Genomic DNA, 17,805 nt, shown 5'->3' with positions numbered 1-17,805 from the left:
GCTATCTGGTCCTCAATTTCCCGCGTCGTGCCGGAAACAACACTCCTTCACGGGTCAATCGGTTCTGTTTAAATGTTCCGCTAATTTAACCGTCTGGTTCAGATGAATGACGTGTACAGGATATTAACGAACAGTCCGTGCGCGTGACTGACGATTAAAGATACCGGAATGCCGTATAAACACTCACAGCGAACTCACAATAACACAAAATAAATATAAATCAGGTCTTTCACACGGGATCAGTATTACAGTTCAAGATCTTAAACTGGTAAAAAAAAACACAGATCATTCACCTCTCTGTTTTTCGGATACTGCGCGTCTCTCTCTTGTCAATCACACCCCTCAACAACCACTCAAAAACCAGAAGACATAGGCGGGGCAGGACTTAACTCTCTTGAACCAATAAAATAAAGAAAGACCTAACTTGTAGGTTAAAACTACGTGTGTAAAACAATCTAACTTGATATATGCTCGTGTTTTTAAAAGCATACACATTTATATCAATATATATAAAGCAGTAAACTCATTACCTGTAGAATATTATTCTACTGGGTTACATAGTGTTTAGTAGTACTTATTAAAACAACAAGATATGTATTTACCCTTCGCAAAACTTTGTTCAGCTCAGCTGTTGTCTACTGTGCGGCTGCTGTGGAACTTTAGTTGATTTAATGAATATAGAGGGGGCGGAGTTATCAGCTTACTGACAGCTTGAGGATCGAATAAGATTTACACAAGCTCGTTTTAAGAACTTTCATTTGCTAAATATTTGTAAAACAGACAGACAGACGTAAAGGGTGACCAGTAGCATTGATAATAAAAATAAAATAAAAAAACACCACCAAAAAAAAGGGCACTTCGGAGTGTAAGGGCAAAAAGGGCAGGTCAGGTTGAGCCCTACCTGTGCACGTGCCTGATATAAAGACAGGTTTGTAATCTTAACAATAGAAATATGATACAGCAGGCCATGCATACAAAATACTGCAGTGCTAAAGTTTGGTTAAACCATTTGTAGATCTCTTGCATGACAGCCATTCAAAAACACAACAAAAGTGTGCATTTGAAGTCACTTTCGAAATTCGTCAGCCTTCGTCGCGCAGCGGTGACGCATTCGCACTTTAAAATGCGCCCTTTGGAGTGCGCATTCTGACTTTGGGACAGCTTACGCTGTGACGCTGTGACACATTCGCACTTCAAATGCGCACTTCGGAGTCCATGCACTTAGGTAACATTCTTCTTAGGGTTTTAACCATAGACAGCAAAAGAAACAGACACAGCAACCCCATTGGATTCAACGGAGGCAAGTGAAGTCAATGGCTGCGTCCGAAATCGCATACTTAACGAGTAGGTACTAAATTTCAATAAGTACTTACTTAACGAGCGCTAAAAGAGTACGTACTCTACAGCCAAATCTCGTTGAGTATGAATGAATTCCGCCATGTTTACGTTATCATGTGACCTATGACGTTATAACAACTTCAAATATATGACTGACTGCTACAGGTTTACTATTTACTACCTAAATATTTTGATGTTGATGCAATTTGCTCCTTTTGTGGTCGGTCTTGTTGAATACACAAATGCCCTTTTATTGTTATTGTAGTTTTACCAGTGTATTTGTGTTGTTTTTATGTTTTAACTCTATTGAAATGACCCACAGTTTAATCCTTGAAGATTAAACCCTTCATAGCATCAGTAACTCCACAATCCTACCTCGTACGGTTTTCCTCAGCTTTTGCAGTATTTGTAATATCTGCACAAATAAGACGTTTATCAGGTGCTTGAAGATCTCGGCTTTGGAGAAGAATGTTGATTTTACACTTGAAAAATGTAAGTATTACTACTTAGAAATTAAGATTACCTCAGAAAGCATTTCTAGCCCACCCCAACAATTATCAACAATAATAATGATAAATGGTGACTAATAATTATATATTTTTTTTTGTAAAACAAATTGTAATTCGTTTTTTTTTAATATCTATGCATAACTTCACACTAGACAAATGCAGCTAAGATTAATACATCTAAATATTCAGTCAAGTAATGAATTAATGTATGTGTTAATGAAACAATTAGGCTATATTTTATTTACTGACAACAACAGGAGACATGAATAAACAAGTAAAATAATAAATAAAAGTAACCGTCACAATAAATAAAATACAAGTCAACAACACATGAAACAAAACTTTATTCAGAAATTGTTCTGTATTTGAATGTTTACAGACAGTGAACCCACATCCGTCCATCAGGTCCCTCACTGCTGCAGTCAGACTGAATCTGATCATGATGAGAGAGGGACATCGAGTCCTTGTCTGAGTGCAGAGAGGATGAGGAAGACCATGATGAAGACCCTGAACCACACAACCCTGAACAAGAGCAGGAGAACATGTGCGGGACGATCTGAATCTGATCATGATGAGAGAGGGACATCGAGTCCTGTCTGAGTGCAGAGAGGATGAGGAAGACCATGATGAAGACCCTGAACCACACAACCCTGCACAAGAGCAGGAGAACATGTGCGGGACGATCTGACTGCTGCGGTGTTTGCTCCAAACATCTGTGTCTGCTCACCATGAGCACAACGACCTGGAAAACACTTACACAGAGTAAAACACTTTGTCATGTTGTCAGCATTCTATTTATTGCTGAATTAAATTTTATATTTTTACAATTGCATGTTAATTTGATAAAGCTTCATTATTTCTGTGATTTAGAACTGAACTGGTGAGCAGAAGGTATCTGGATCAATCTCCACTGGTGTGTCTTTACTACAGGTGACTACAGAGGGATTGAGAATGAGATCCTGTAATAACAGCACTGTAAGTCACTTCAGATAAAAGTGTCTGGCAAATTAATACATGTAAATGTGCATTTTGTGAATGCTTTTTTTGTGTCTTGGGCAGAAAAATGCTTAATTAAGCTGCTTGTTTCTTAAAGCTTCTTTTCTTCAATGTTCTACTATAATATTAATGCATGCATACATTTAATACAGTTTCTATTTGGGGTTTTAAAGGGTCAGGTCATCTAAACATATAAATTCAGTCATTAATGACTTGCCTCCATTCTGTTCAATCCTTTGCCTGAACATAAAAGGTGATGTTGGTCAGGTTTCTCCTGCTGGTTTGTGTCCATACAGTATCAGTCAATGGAGACTGACTTTCAGATTCTTCGTGACATTATTTGATGATACTTTAGAAACTTCTGAAACTCAGGCTTTATTGACTGATGTTGTATGAACAGAACCCAGCAGAACAAACTTGACCAAAATCACATCCTCAGTGTCTTTTGGTCTTTCTCTAGATGTTCTCGCTGGCTCTGGGGTCATTGAAGATGAAGAGACCACAGCAGCATCTGGTCCTGAAGAAGAAACAAGAGGAGATGCAGTGCTGGAGCATTTCACCCATGACACTCCATCTTCTCCATCCTCAGTGCACACAGCAGTCTGCAGACATTTCAGATCCTATAAAGATGCACAAACCCAAAACAAAAGCAGTCATTTTAACAGCACAGTGTCACTTCATTTCTGTATTACAAGTAACAGAATGATCTTACTTTGGATTTTTCTTTCAGGTTTTTTCCACAGATGCTGCTGTCACCTGCTCCACCACAAAATATCTGCATCAAATGTACAGCAAACAAGAATCAGAAAAGTGCTGTAATAACTGTTTATTAATAAACTACAACTTAAAATTTAAAATATGTTTTGATGACTGTAGTGTCCTCTCACTGAGAGTCTTTGATGGCAGCATTTCTTCATCAGTCTCTCTGCAGCAGATAAACACACGTGTGTCTCATCTGTCCCTGTAACATCCAGACAAGAGTCAGTCTCTGTGATTTATCTGTGATATACTGCATTTACATGTTGAGATAGATGCTGATGTGTTCACTCACTTTATCCAACACAAGAGCTCCACAATTTATCAACAACACTAATTTTCAAATGAAACAGATAACTTATGTTTACTTAATATAGATTTATTTATTTACATTACTTACATTCATCTAAAGCAATGTAGACAGTTGATTCTACATAACACACATCTCTCACTCAAATGTCTGTTCATGTGATTTGCTCTTTTGCAGTTCTTTTAGAACATTTCTCTGTCTCATATTAAACAGACAATGAATCGTCTTTAAGATGTAGGCTATATGGTTCATGCAAATCCACTTTGGAGACGTACATATGCTTACTGGAGATCCGCTGTTCGCTTTACATAAAACATGTTTTGATGTTGTTTTTCATCACAAATATACTATGATGTTACTGGCTAGCGTCTTTACACCTTAACAAATCAACAGTTTACTCTACAGTAGCTCAACAAATACGATTTTATCACATGGGAACCGTGTTTTGTTTTATAATACTCACATTTGTAAACACCCTCTACGCTGCTCTCCTTCACGTTCGATGACTATTTATCACTTTCGCGTGGCATTCTGGGATTGAAAAGTATCCCTCGATGAACCCTTCAGAATCTTTGCTGAAGCAGTAGGACATCCGGGGTTTACTCGCATACTGTTTTATGGTTTAAGGTTTCGAACGTACTTCTTTCTTCACATACTCTTTTTCCCTACTATATAGTAGGTGAGTAGGCATATTAGAACGCAAATTAAGTATACGCACAACTGAATCTCGCGAGAGTTATTGCAATTCTCGCCTACTCTTTTATGAACGCAAAAGATTCAAACATACTAATTTGTCGCATACTGCTTTTTCCATACTATATAGTAGAGAAGTATTTGATTTTGGACCAATTAGAAGCATGCACTTCCTGGGGGTCGAGCGTACTGCGCAAACTCAAACTGAACTTGATGATGTAAATGTCACGTGAGCAACCTGTAAGTCTTCTTACCGCTGTGCCAACAGAAATCTGAATAACCCACCGAATCTTGCAGACGTTGTTGAACAATTTTGTCCCGCTACTTTTATAGACTCTCTCTGTGCTTCTCCTTTGACTTCATGACTCCACATCCTCCCCGATAGCCTCATAGACAGTAAAAGATTGCCTGCGAGCTTCTTCTCCTGTCCATATGGTAATTTCTCTACTGTGCGACAGAGAGTCGCAGGTTATGATGCAATCGTTAGCCTATTTTTTTACAAAAACTGCTTCTATAGGGCCACAACGTAAGATACAAGGTAATGGGGCCTTTTATGCATTTTCATGTTTCTTTAGAAATAATGAATGGACAAATGGAGTCTTTAAATGCCTCAGATGTAAAGTTATTCACTGTCAAAGTGATGCCAATGGGGGGGGGGGGGTCAATGGAATGCTAACAGTAGGTGAGGGTCCGCTAACCAATGGCGGCGCCCAGGGGTGCTTAAAAAAAACACGAAACCCTGCCACCTTGGTTTTAACACAGCTTGCATCCTTGGTGTTGGATTACCGCCATCTTCTGGAGCTACTTCCCATGCACTGCATATTGTTTTTCATACTCGTGATATTAAAGGGATAGTTCACCCAAAAATCATAATTATGTCATTAATAACTCACCCTCATGTCGTTCCAAACCAGTAAGACCTCCATTTATCTTCGGCACACAATTTAAGATATTTAAGATTTAGTCCGAGAGCTCTCAGTCCCTCCATTGAAACTGTGTGTATGGTATACTGTCCATGTCCAAAAAGGTAAGAAAAGCATCACCAAAGTAGTCCATATGACATCAGAGGGTTAGTTAGAATATTTTAAAGCATCAAAAATACATTGTTTCAAAAATACGAGATATGCAATGTCCTTTTCCTCCTCACCCAAAGAGGTTTTTAATGTGATCCTCAAATTCTTTACCCATACAATTGATGTCATCCAAATAAATGACACACTTAGTCCAATGCAACCCTCTTAAGGACTTATCGAGCACAGTGTTAGTTCAGTCAGGCCACGGAGGCATAGGCTTCGACCAGCTGATGCGGTCCGCTGTCAAATCGCTCCAATCACTAACACTCTCCTATTAGACACGGGACATATACATGTGGCACCACTGCTTGGCAAGTATGCTCAACGGCTCGCAACCCTCCATCCCTCCCCATTAAAAGCATGAGCATATTACTGTGCACATTTTGGTTGTCGTCTTCTTTGTTTCAGATCACTAAGGCTTTCAATCTTAGCTGGCATGGACCTCACTGCTGAGAGACACTTATCTTCAGGCTACAGGAAAGAGACACCACACTGCCACATATACATGATTATCACTGTTTTAAAAACATTACTAAGTAGGGTTACCATATGCGCTGTTCATATGGGACACGTCCCAGCCAGGATTTTAATATTGCTTAAAATATCAAGGTTTTGGATATTTGCACTGTGCAGGTTGATGGTTGTGTAACATTCATGAGAGCTATAAAGAGCAGAGCAGATGACTCCTTATGCTTTCGAAACGCTTTCATGTGTTTCACGTGTTTGTACGTTCGTTTGACTTCAAGCATTGTCAAATCAATTGAACGAACAAGCATGTGCGCATATTTGCATCGCTTTGATCGTTCCCTCTAGATCTTACCTTCTCAAACACAGCCCCACAATTGGTTGATTATGTACAATACCTTCATGTTATTGGTCAAACTGCTCTGGATGTTTTAGGCAATATTAAAATCCTGTGTAGCCATTTAGCTGCAAACTTGTGTGGGGTGATGCAAGTTTTGCAGTGATTACAGCCTCTGACAGAGCAGGAACAATTAATGTAGTGGTACACGCTGTCACATTCACAAGTTTAAGGTAATGCTGATCTACACCAGTAAAGGATATGGAGTCCTCACCTTACATGTTCTGCACATTAATCACAATTTTGTGCATAGATAATAAGTCCCAAACAAGTACAAGTGCTTTTGGGCAATTTCTGATCACTTGAAATTAATGTGACACTATAGGCTTTCTCAGAGTGATTCACTGATAATGTACCCACTGAATTTAAAGTGTCACGAGAAAGGGATGTCAGAGGTATAAACTGTTTCATCAAGGGACTTTGATGCAAGGTAGGAGTAGACATTCTGAAATCTCCACTGATAAAAGAAACATCAGCACCAGTATCAATAAAGGCATGGACTACTGTGTCTATGTCAAAATGTGGTGAAAAGTGCCACATTTTGTGTCTCGGCCTGACCAGTGTCTAAAGTCACATGATGTTCAACAATGTTATCAGTGGACCGGATGTCAGTAGCAGTTGGCAAATGGCCCTCATTGTCAACTATTGATAGTTTCCCTGGAGTTGATGAACATGTGAAGGAGACTGGAAATGTATGTGACCAGGACTTAGAAACCGATGACCCACTGCTTTGAGTAGCGGGCCATTGACCTGTCACCTCGACCATTGTCTGAACAAGAAGCACGATCCAGATAGTCCCAAGTTGTAATATGCTGTCCACGTTCTGGTGACATCCTAGAACTTTGATCAAAATAGCCCTCATGTATGCATGCATTGTATTAGTCCCTATCACCACTCATATCTCTGTATGATGGTCTACTTTGCTCAGATGGTCTACTTTGCTCAGAGTGTCACAGTCAGTATATGCATGTCTGTCCATACCTGCGATGTTCTGATGTGCACCCAAGTGAATCGCCCGGGGAAAGAGTACGATGCTGTCGATCTGGTGAAGAAGGGTGTCTGCCGGCATACTTCTGTCTGTTAACCTTAAGCTGAAGTTTATCAACTCTGTCAAACTTTCCAGGGTTCGTTGAAGTTTCATGAAGTCCCCTGATGTAGCTGAGTGAACCGCAGGAAGTAGACATTGTGAAGCAGGGAGAGGTAGATACTGTCTGTGGATGGATGTTGAGGCTAGATCCAGGGAAAACTCCTGTTGCTGAGGAACTCCACTGTTGTGGGTGAAACGGCAGCAGCACCTTGATGGCTTGATGTTCCTTCTCAATCTGCAGAGCCAATGCAACAGCAGCATCCAGTGTATCTACACCTTGTTCATGTATGCAAAGCTGTAGATAAGGTTAAATTACAGCAACAAAACGTCCGAATTTTTCTCCATTATTTGCATTAGCCTCATATAACATAACTTGTGGACAGATAACATTGTTTTCCGAAAACAGCTTTAACCTCTGGAGTCGATTAACGCGAATACGCATTTTGTGGCATCTTCTCCTGATAACACTGAAAACAACTTAAATTACACTTTCAGTTTTGATCGTACAGATAAGAGCAAAACATCAATCGAATCTGTAAAGTGTCTACTTTTATTTGTATACACCCATAATAACAACAAAACTTTGTGCATTTACAAAATAAAGAAAACAAACGGTGCGTTCGTCTTTCAGGAATAAGACATTATTCATCCCAAGAAGACGCGCTGAGGATTACCTCAGGATTTGAGTTTTGGATTTCCTCAGAAAAAAGAATTAAGTGCTTGATTCAGCAGAGATCATAAACATGAGTAAGTTTTTTTTTGTTGTATTAGTTATCACACAACATGTTCACATTTTACTAGTTAGACTTTTTCCAAACTATATTTCCTGACTATATGCATAATCAAGTGAAACATTATAAAGTTTAATTCACATCATATACATTTTCTACTGTACTACTAGTATCAGTGACCATCAAAATAATGTTAATAATGTAGTTTATCATTTTTATTTCAGAGAACATAAACGATATACACTTTGGAAATGCTAGTTATGTGATGTTCGTTTATATATTTCAACATTACACCATACCAGTCAATACAAGTTTGCTAAAGCAGTAATATTGTTCAATATTTTTACTATTTAACATAACTGCTTTCTATTTAAATATATTTTAAAAATTTTAAGCAACTGAAAAAAGCACAAAAGTCAGGGCATATCAAAACTTCTCCAGGCCACCCAAAACCCCTAAACCTCAGAGGGTTATTTTATTTTATTTTACGTGTTTATAGTCTTGCTTAGGCAAACTGTCCCCGTAGATAAAAAGAGTACCACCAAGACAACTTGGCGTTATCAGAATCAGCACTAGCCTCCACGATCAGTGGACTCCACTTCAATCACCTGCGCCAGTGGAGAAAATCTTCTTTCCTGTCTCTCAAAAAGATAGGTGGAAACTGTCCATTGAAGCACTGCACTACATGTTCACTACTCATGCCAGGCAAAATGCTAATTAATCTGCTTCACTCATTATAGTTCACAGGTCAGAAGTCACAGTTACTATCCCATATATAGTTTCAATATTAAGATACACAGGATTTTACAAGAGGCAAATATTAATTATACTGTAGTCTTAAATATTAAGATACACAGTCAATATGAGGTAGAGAATGATGAATATCTTACTGATTATGTGAATATTTAGTGGAGACATGTAGATGTTAAGAGGCTGGTTTTGAGTTTAGGAGCTTGATGGACTGGGGGAAGAAACTCCTCCTAAGACTATCAGTTTTTGCCATCAGGTTACAGAAGCTCCTACCGGATGGCAGCAAATTGAAAAGATGGTTACAGGGGTGGGTCCTTGATGATTTTAACAGCTCTGCTTTTGCAGTGTTTGAGGTAGATGTCCCACAGAGAGGGTAGAGCAGACCCTGAGATGCACTGAGCTAAGTGCACAACTCTCTGCAGGGCTTTGCAATCTTGACTGGAGCTGTTCCCACACCACACCGAGATACACTGAATCAATACACTTTCTATGGCCCCTGAATAGAACGTTTTCAGGATTGCTGGTGAGACCCTGAATTTTCTCAGCTGTCGCAGATGGTACAGTCTTTGCCTGGTTTTATTAACCTGTGTTTGAATGTGGGTAGTCAAAGTCAGGTCCCCAGAGATGTTTACATCAAGGTACTTGAAGCTGCTCACCCTCTCCACAGGGGTCCCACTGATCATAAGAGGAGTATAGGGCTGCTACTGTCTCTTCCTGAAGTCAACAATCAGCTCTTTAGGTTTCCTCCCATTCAGAGAGAGACAATTGTCCTGGCACCATGATGTTAGTTTCTCTACCTCATCCAAGTAAACGGTCTCATTATTGTTGTGAAAGAGGCCCAGAACCACAGTATCATCAGCAAATCTGATAATAAGATGTGGAGCTGTGGGAAGACTCAGGACACAGCCCTGTGGGGCTCCCACATTCAGGGTGATGGATTTAGAGGTGAAATGACCTACTTTCACCTCTTGAGGTCTGCCGGTGAGAAAGTCTTGAATCCAGTCACAGAGTGAAGAGTTTAGACCAAGGTCTATGAGTTTAGAAGCAAGCTTGATGGGGACTATAGTATTAAAAGCTGAGCTAAAGTCAATGAATAGAAGCCTTACATAGTTCCCGTTATTGCTGTCAATATGCGTGAGAGAAGAGTGCAGGATATGAGAGATGGCATCTTCAGTGGCTCAATTTGGGCGACAGGCAAACTGAAAAGGGTTTAAGTATCCGGGATGGAGGAGCAAATGTAGTTTTTAACCAGTCCCTCAAAGGCCTTTATGACTATTGATGTGAGGGCAACTGGGCAACAGTCATTCAGACAAGAGGATTTATTGTTCTTAGGCACAGGGATGATGACAGATTTTTTTAAAGGAGGTGGAAACCACCGAGGTAGCAAGAGACTCATTAAAGATGGATGTAAAAACAAACCAGCAAGTTGATCAGCACAGAGACATGAACCAAGAGAAAACATTACCGTCTACAGCCGGTAATTACAGAGTAATGTTTTCTCTTGGTTCTAAATAAATGCAACTTATAGTCCAATGCGACTTATATATGTTTTTTTTTCTCATCATGACGTATTTTTGGACTGATCCGACTTTATACTCAAGTGCGACTTATAGTCCGAAAAATACGGTATCACTGCTCTGACTGCTGCTTCCTGATGTGCTGATCGACAAACTCACATTGTTTTCAAAGCGGCTGTAGAAAGAGTTTAGCTCATCAGCCAGTGACAGATCTGCTCTGACCTCTGCAGAGGATTAATTTCCAAAGGCATGGATGATCCTTAGTCCCTGCCACATGCATCGGGAGTCAGTGAGCTGAAAATGAGACTCTATGCATTCCCTGTATCGGAGTTTGGTGGCTCTTACTGAGCTTCGGAGAGCATAGCACGATGCTTTGTACTTGCTCATGTTTCCCGACAAAAGACGTTGACGTTGTATGCAGCAGTGCATTTGTTAACTGCTGCATGGATTGTTCTGTCCACCCATGGGTTCCGATTAGAGAAGGACCTAATAGTTATTGTTTCAATTGCTTTCTCGGCTAGCGTGTTTACAAAGCCTAATGCTACATCCACTCACTTTAAGGGTCAAGATCATGTTATCTGCATCTCCTGTGCTCCATCAAGCCACTCACATAATAGCTCTCATCACTCAAATTGATGCACAACTCTAAATTATCTGTATAGCATGTGTGTAAGACTTCAATACAATTATGAAGTAATTATGATGCATAAATCTTTCAGTGAGTAAAACGGGCTGTATCTATAATTTTAATTATTACTATATAATTATTACTATTAATCATCCAAAAATCAAATCCATTTAAACTGAGTTAGCGATGTACTGGGTAACTAGAGCTGTGTCCAAATTCAGGGTCTGCATCCTCCTTAGGATCCTTCCTACCCGGTTGAAGGAGGATGGGTCCTCCGACGACCGCAAAAACCGGAAGTCGGTGTTTGTGAATTTGGACAGCCTACCCTTCTTTCAATTCCCTCCCTTACCTGTTGCTCATATCCTGTCGCCTAGCAACCGGGACAGCGCCAAGCAAGACGAGGGTGAAGAGCTCATCGTTCTCTCCCCGGAGCTTTATAAACACTTCTGTCTGCTCTTTCGTCCTTAGAAGCGTTAAAAACAGCTTCAATCACTAACAAATAAGCTGTGTGTAAGGGGATATTCACACAGGCAGTAAGGAAGAAGCTAGTTTACGAAAGTAAACTTTTTTTTTTTTTTTTTTTTTACATATACATGTACAAATGTAAAAAAAAAAAAAAAAAAATACTTAACGCTAAAACAAAATGCCTAACTAGAAAACCACTGAAAATATATATTTTTGAAAAGCCAGTTTTTAAAAAACATCGAAAATAATACTCCTCCCCCACTCCGCTACCGCTCGCTTCGTCCTGCCGAAAAGAATTATGGGATAGGTAGGACGCGAAAGGATCCACCACACCCATCCTTCCAATTCGGGGAAAAGGAGGACGCATTTGTGGGCCGCATTTGAAGGATCCTACGAATTTGGACAGCCTTCGTCGCGGCGCTGTGACCTAACATCCTTCAAATGAGTCCTCCGAAGGATGTAGACCCTGAATTTGGACACAGCTTAGGTAACTCACATGATCACACTCTTTCTTCTTTTCTCACATGCATACCAGTTCCCCACATAATACAACAGCTCCCTCTAGTGGGCATTTACCATTCAACATTTTTAAGTAGGGCTGGGTTTTGACATAAATTCCATGATTCAATTCGATCCTCATTCACAAACTTTTGATTTGATTCAAAATCGATTGTTTTGGATGTATATCGGGTACAGTACGTGCCAAATTTTCTCAAGGAACAAAAATTGTCCCAACTAATGCTGTAGAATAGCCTATATGTCATTTGGTACTATGTATATAAATTGACTGATTTGTAAGCTAAAGCATACAATTAAATAATAATATTTCTACTTCAATTCGTATTTTTTAAATATAAAATTTAAATGGTGGCTGTCATAAAAAAAAAAAAATTATGGATTTATTCAAACAAATTAAACATAAGCACAGTAAAGAATTATAATGAATATGTTATGGTGCATATTTTTAGCAAAATACCCCTCTCTACAGTTTATTTTTCTAGCTGACTAATGAGTTTCTAATGGTCACCAAATGTTTGTTTCTGAGGTAACTGTGATGTTACGTGACATTGTTTACAAGCCGTTATATTGACGTCTTTGTGCGGCTGAAACACTGATTGAGGGATTACATGATACAAGATTCAGACTGTAAAGTAGTACCCTTTCTTTTTTGAAAACCAAAATCACTGCACCAATTTACCAATAAATTTTGGAGCACTTCATGCTTCCTTCTGCTGACCAGCTTTTTGAAGATGCTGATTTCATTTTCCAGCAGAATTTGGCACCTGCTCACACTGCCAAAAGCACCAAAACTTGGTTAGATGAACATGGTGTTGGACTGCATGGGCAGCAAACTCACCAGACCTGAACCCCATAGAGAATCTGTGGGTACTGTCAAGAGGAAAATGACAAACAAGAGGCCAAAAATGCAGATTAGCTGCAGTAATTAAAGCAAAATGACCCCCTACCAAGTATTGAGTACATTTTTTTTTGGTCTTATTAAGTATTCTAATTTGTTGAGATTTCAGAACTCTGTGTGCATTGAACTTATTGAATACACAAGTTTCACAATTTGAGTTGAATTACTGAAATAAATTAACTTTTCCATGACATTGTAATTTACTGAGATATACCTGTACAATTAACATCAAGCTACACTTGAAAACGTAATTATTAATGTTTTTGCCCACTTCAAACCATCACTGATGCTTGTTATAACTCCTGATTTTAATTTATAGTTAATTTTAATTCTACAATAAGCTGACACATGCACACTTTATATGTTTAATAACAGATAATATTTGTCATAAACATCCTTTATTGCTATAAAAATACCATTAGCTGCATACAAAACACACAAAAAATTTATTTTATATTTCATGTGTAGAAAAAGAGTGAATGTGCTCTGACTCATAATACTCGCGGGCATTGAAGAAAACGGACGGTGCTCTACATATCACATAATTAATAGAAATGTTATTCTGTATGTCAGGGTTCTTCTATAAAATTTTCAGGAGGTATTCATAAAATCTTCAAATTACATTTTATTAACTGCCACACTCATGTACTGATCACAATGGTGCAAGAAAAAATGTGCAAGCCAGAGGCGACAGTGGCTAGGAACCAAAACTCCATCGTTGACAGAATGCAGAAAAAAAACCTTGGGAGAAACCAGGCTCAGTTGGGGGGCCAGTTCTCCTCTGACCAGAGGAATCCAGCAGTTAAATTCCAGAAGAATCATCTGTTTTTTTGTGGTCTTGTCCCGGTGGTAGTCTGAGACAAGGTCTTTACAGGGGATCTGTATCTGGGGCTCTAGTTGTCCTCGTCTCAGCTGCCTTTCAGGCTGTAGAGGTCCTTTTTTAGGTGCTTGATCTACCATCTGGTCTGGATACATACTGGATCCGGGTGACTGCAGTGACACTCTGATCTGGATACAGACTGGATCTGGTGGCCATGTTGACCTCGGAATAAGAGAGAAACAGACCAATATTAGTGTAGATGCCATTCTTCTAATGATGTAGCAAGTACATTTTGTGTAATGGGAAGTGTTCCCAGTTCTGGTTTACCTAGTTAATGCAGCCTAAAAATCCTTTAACGGATTTGGATATTAGAAGCATATTAGTGTGTTATGTGTAAGCAAGGTTAAAGAAATGGGTCTTTAATCTAGATTTCAACTGCAAGAATGTGTCGGCCCCCCGAACAATGTTAGGTAGGTTATTCCAAAGTTTAGGTGCTAAATAGGAAAAGGATCTGACAGGCTAATATGGTCATACTTCCTGGTTCTAGTAAGAACTCTTGCTGCTGCATTTGGACTAGCTGTAGTTTGTTTACTAAGAATGCAGAACAACCACCCAATAAAGAATTACAATAATCTAACATTGAGGCCATAAATGCATGGATTAACATTTCTGCATTTGACATTGAGAGCATAGGCCGTAATTTAATATATTTTTGAGATGGAAAAATGCAGTTTTACAAATGCTAGAAATGTGGCTTTCTAAGGAAAGATTGCTATCAAATAGCACACCTAGGTTCCTAACTGATGACGAAGAATTGACAGAGCAGCCATCAAGTATTAGACAGTGTTCTAGGTTATTACATGCAGAGTTTTTAGGTCCTATATTTAACACCTATGTTTTTTCAGAATTTAGAAGTAAGAAATTCCTCGTCATCCAGTGTTTTGTATCGACTATGCATTCCATTAGTTTTTCAAATTGGTGTGTTTCACCAGGACGCGAGGAAATATAGAGCTGAGTATCATCAGCATAACAGTGAGAGCTAACACCATGTTTCCTGATGATATCTCCCAAGGGTAACATGTAAAGCGTTAAGAGTAGCGGCCCTAATACTAAGCCTTGAGGTACTCCATACTGCACTATTTAAAATGCTAGAAAAGGGAGAGTCCATTGTTTTTGTTACATCATCAAGTTGTTCTTCAAGTTTTTGCATATACTACGGAATTCGGATCAGGAAGATTACTTACAAAGCAGTCTTTTGTGGTAGAAGTGATGGTTCTACCATACTTGTAACAAGAAGTAGAATTTACAATTTTGGCTATATGAAGTTTGCACAACACTAAATAATGATCTGAGATATCATCACTTGGCTGCATAATTTCAACACCATCTACATCATTTCCATTTGAAAGTATTAATTCTAGAGTATGATTTCGACAATGAGTAGGTCCTGAGATATGTTGTCTAACCCCAATAGAGTTCAGAATGTCTATGAATGCTGATCCCAATGCATCATTTTCATTATCAATATGTATATGGAAATCACCAACTATTAAAATTGTATCTTCAGCCAGAACTAGCTTGGATGTAAAATCAGCAAACTCTTTAATAAAGTCTGTATGGTGCCCTGGTGGTCTGTATACAGTAGCCAGTACAAACATCACATGGGATTTATCATTAACATTTGTTTCTCTGGATAATGTTATATGAAGCACCATTACTTCAAACGAGTTATACTTGAAGCCTATCCTCTGAGAAATCCTGAAAACATTGTTATAAATTGAAGCAACACTTCCCCCTTTGCCTTTTGGAGGCGGCTCATGTTTATAACAGTAATCTTGGGGGGTGGGCTCATTTAAAATAATGTAATCATTAGGTTTTAGCCAGGTTTCTGTCAAACAGAGCACATCTATAATATGATCAGTGATCATATTATTTACAAAAAGTGCTTTCGTAGAAAGGGATTGTGACGGTGGGGTGAAGGAAGGACTGGAAACAATAGCGAGTTAACAGGTTTAATGAAAATAAATAAACAAACAAACAAGAAGAGACAATAATGCTGGGAAGACGACAATCCAAGATGGTGGTGAGGTGGTGAGGAATCCGAATGATGGCGGTGAGAAGGCAGCAGGAGAGGATGGCACAGGAACTGCGGGGAATAGAGCCGAAGGTAAGTGTTTGTGGCTGAGTGGAAGTGCGTAGAGTGGATGAGGTTCCGGGAAAACACGAACATCCAACACAGACAACACTGAAGCCAACAAACAGGGTAAACGACATAAAACAACAATCTCACAAACACAGGATGTGAGACAAGCCCATATATAGGGAATGAGTAATGAGTGATAGCTGTTGCTGATGACAATTAACGGAGACGCCCACAAACTAATCAGTGCAGATGCGAAACACACAGACTTCACCACAAAGTGCAAACACCCCGAGATCACGGTTTACCAACCGTGACAGTACCCCCCTTCTAAGAGCTCCTCTTGGAGTTCCCAGAAGTGCCTACCTGCTGATTGTATTCATCAATAAGGTAGTGATCCAATATGTCCCTAGCAGGTACCCAACTCCTCTCCTCCAGACCGTAACCTTCCCAGTCCACCAGGTACTGGAATCCTTGTCCCCTCCGTCTCGAGTCCAGAATACGATTAACTGAATAAGTCGGTTCGCCATCTACAAGACGCGGCGGGGGGACCGGAGGAGGCGGATTAATACATACATAAAACACGGGTTTAATTTTGGACACATGAAAGCGGGGTGTATCCTCCTATACACTGGAGGTAGTTTGAGGCGGACTGTCACCGGACTAATGATCTTGGTGATAGTAAACGAGCCAATAAATTTGGGAGCTAATTTATTAGAGACGTAACGCAGAGGAATGTTACTGGTAGAAAGCCACACCTTTTGACCCACGACGTAAACGGGAGGCTTTGACCGGTGGCGATCGGCCTTGACCTTAGTGCGCTCCCTCACCCGGAGCAGAGTCTCGCGGGCTCTGGTCCAGGTGTGATGGCACCTCTGGACAAATGCATGAGCGGAGGGGACCGCGACTTCAGATTCCAAACTGAGAAAAACTGGTGGCTGGTAACCTAAACTGCACTGAAAAAGAGAAATGCCCGTAGCTGACACTGGCAATGAATTGTGGGCGTACTCCACCTTAGAGAGTTGTTGACTCCAGGAAGAAGGATTCTTGGAGACCAAACATGGCAACGTCCTCTCTAAATCTTGGTTGGCTCACTCAGACTGTCCGTTACTTTGGGGATGATAACCCGATGACAAGCTAACTGACGCTCCTAGCAATTTACAAAACTCTTTCCAAAATTTGGATATGAATTGAGATCCCCTGTCAGAAACCACATCTACCGGGAGGCCATGAAGCCGAAAGAAGTGATCTAGGACAGTGACCGATGTCTCCTTAATTGTAGGTAATTTGGGCAAGGGAATGAAATGTGCCGCCTTCGAGAACCGGTCCACTACGGTCAAAATGACCATCATGCCATTAGAGAGCGGGAGGGCAGTAGCAAAATCTAGTGTGATGTGGGATCAGGGTCTCGAAGGGACAGACAGCGGTTGAAGAAGCCCATCAGGAGGTCAGTTAGATGACTTACCACTGGTGCAAACTGAGCAAGCCAAAACAAAATCATGGACGTCACAAGCCATACGTGGCCACCAGAATCGTTGTCTAACCAACCCATTAGTTCTACTTATCCTTGGGTGACAAGCTACATTAGAACAATGACCCCACTGGACAACCTCGGACCTTAACTCCTCCTACGAATAGATTCGCATGTTGCCAGGGTAATCCGCAGCGTGTGTGTAGGTTATCTTCCTGTCTGTGTCTCCCTGTCTCTCTCTC

The sequence above is a fragment of the Carassius auratus genome, chromosome 1 (assembly GCF_003368295.1).
Source record: "Carassius auratus strain Wakin chromosome 1, ASM336829v1, whole genome shotgun sequence".
In the NCBI taxonomy this organism is placed as follows: Eukaryota; Metazoa; Chordata; class Actinopteri; order Cypriniformes; family Cyprinidae; genus Carassius; species Carassius auratus.
This window is presented reverse-complemented; position numbering follows the sequence as displayed.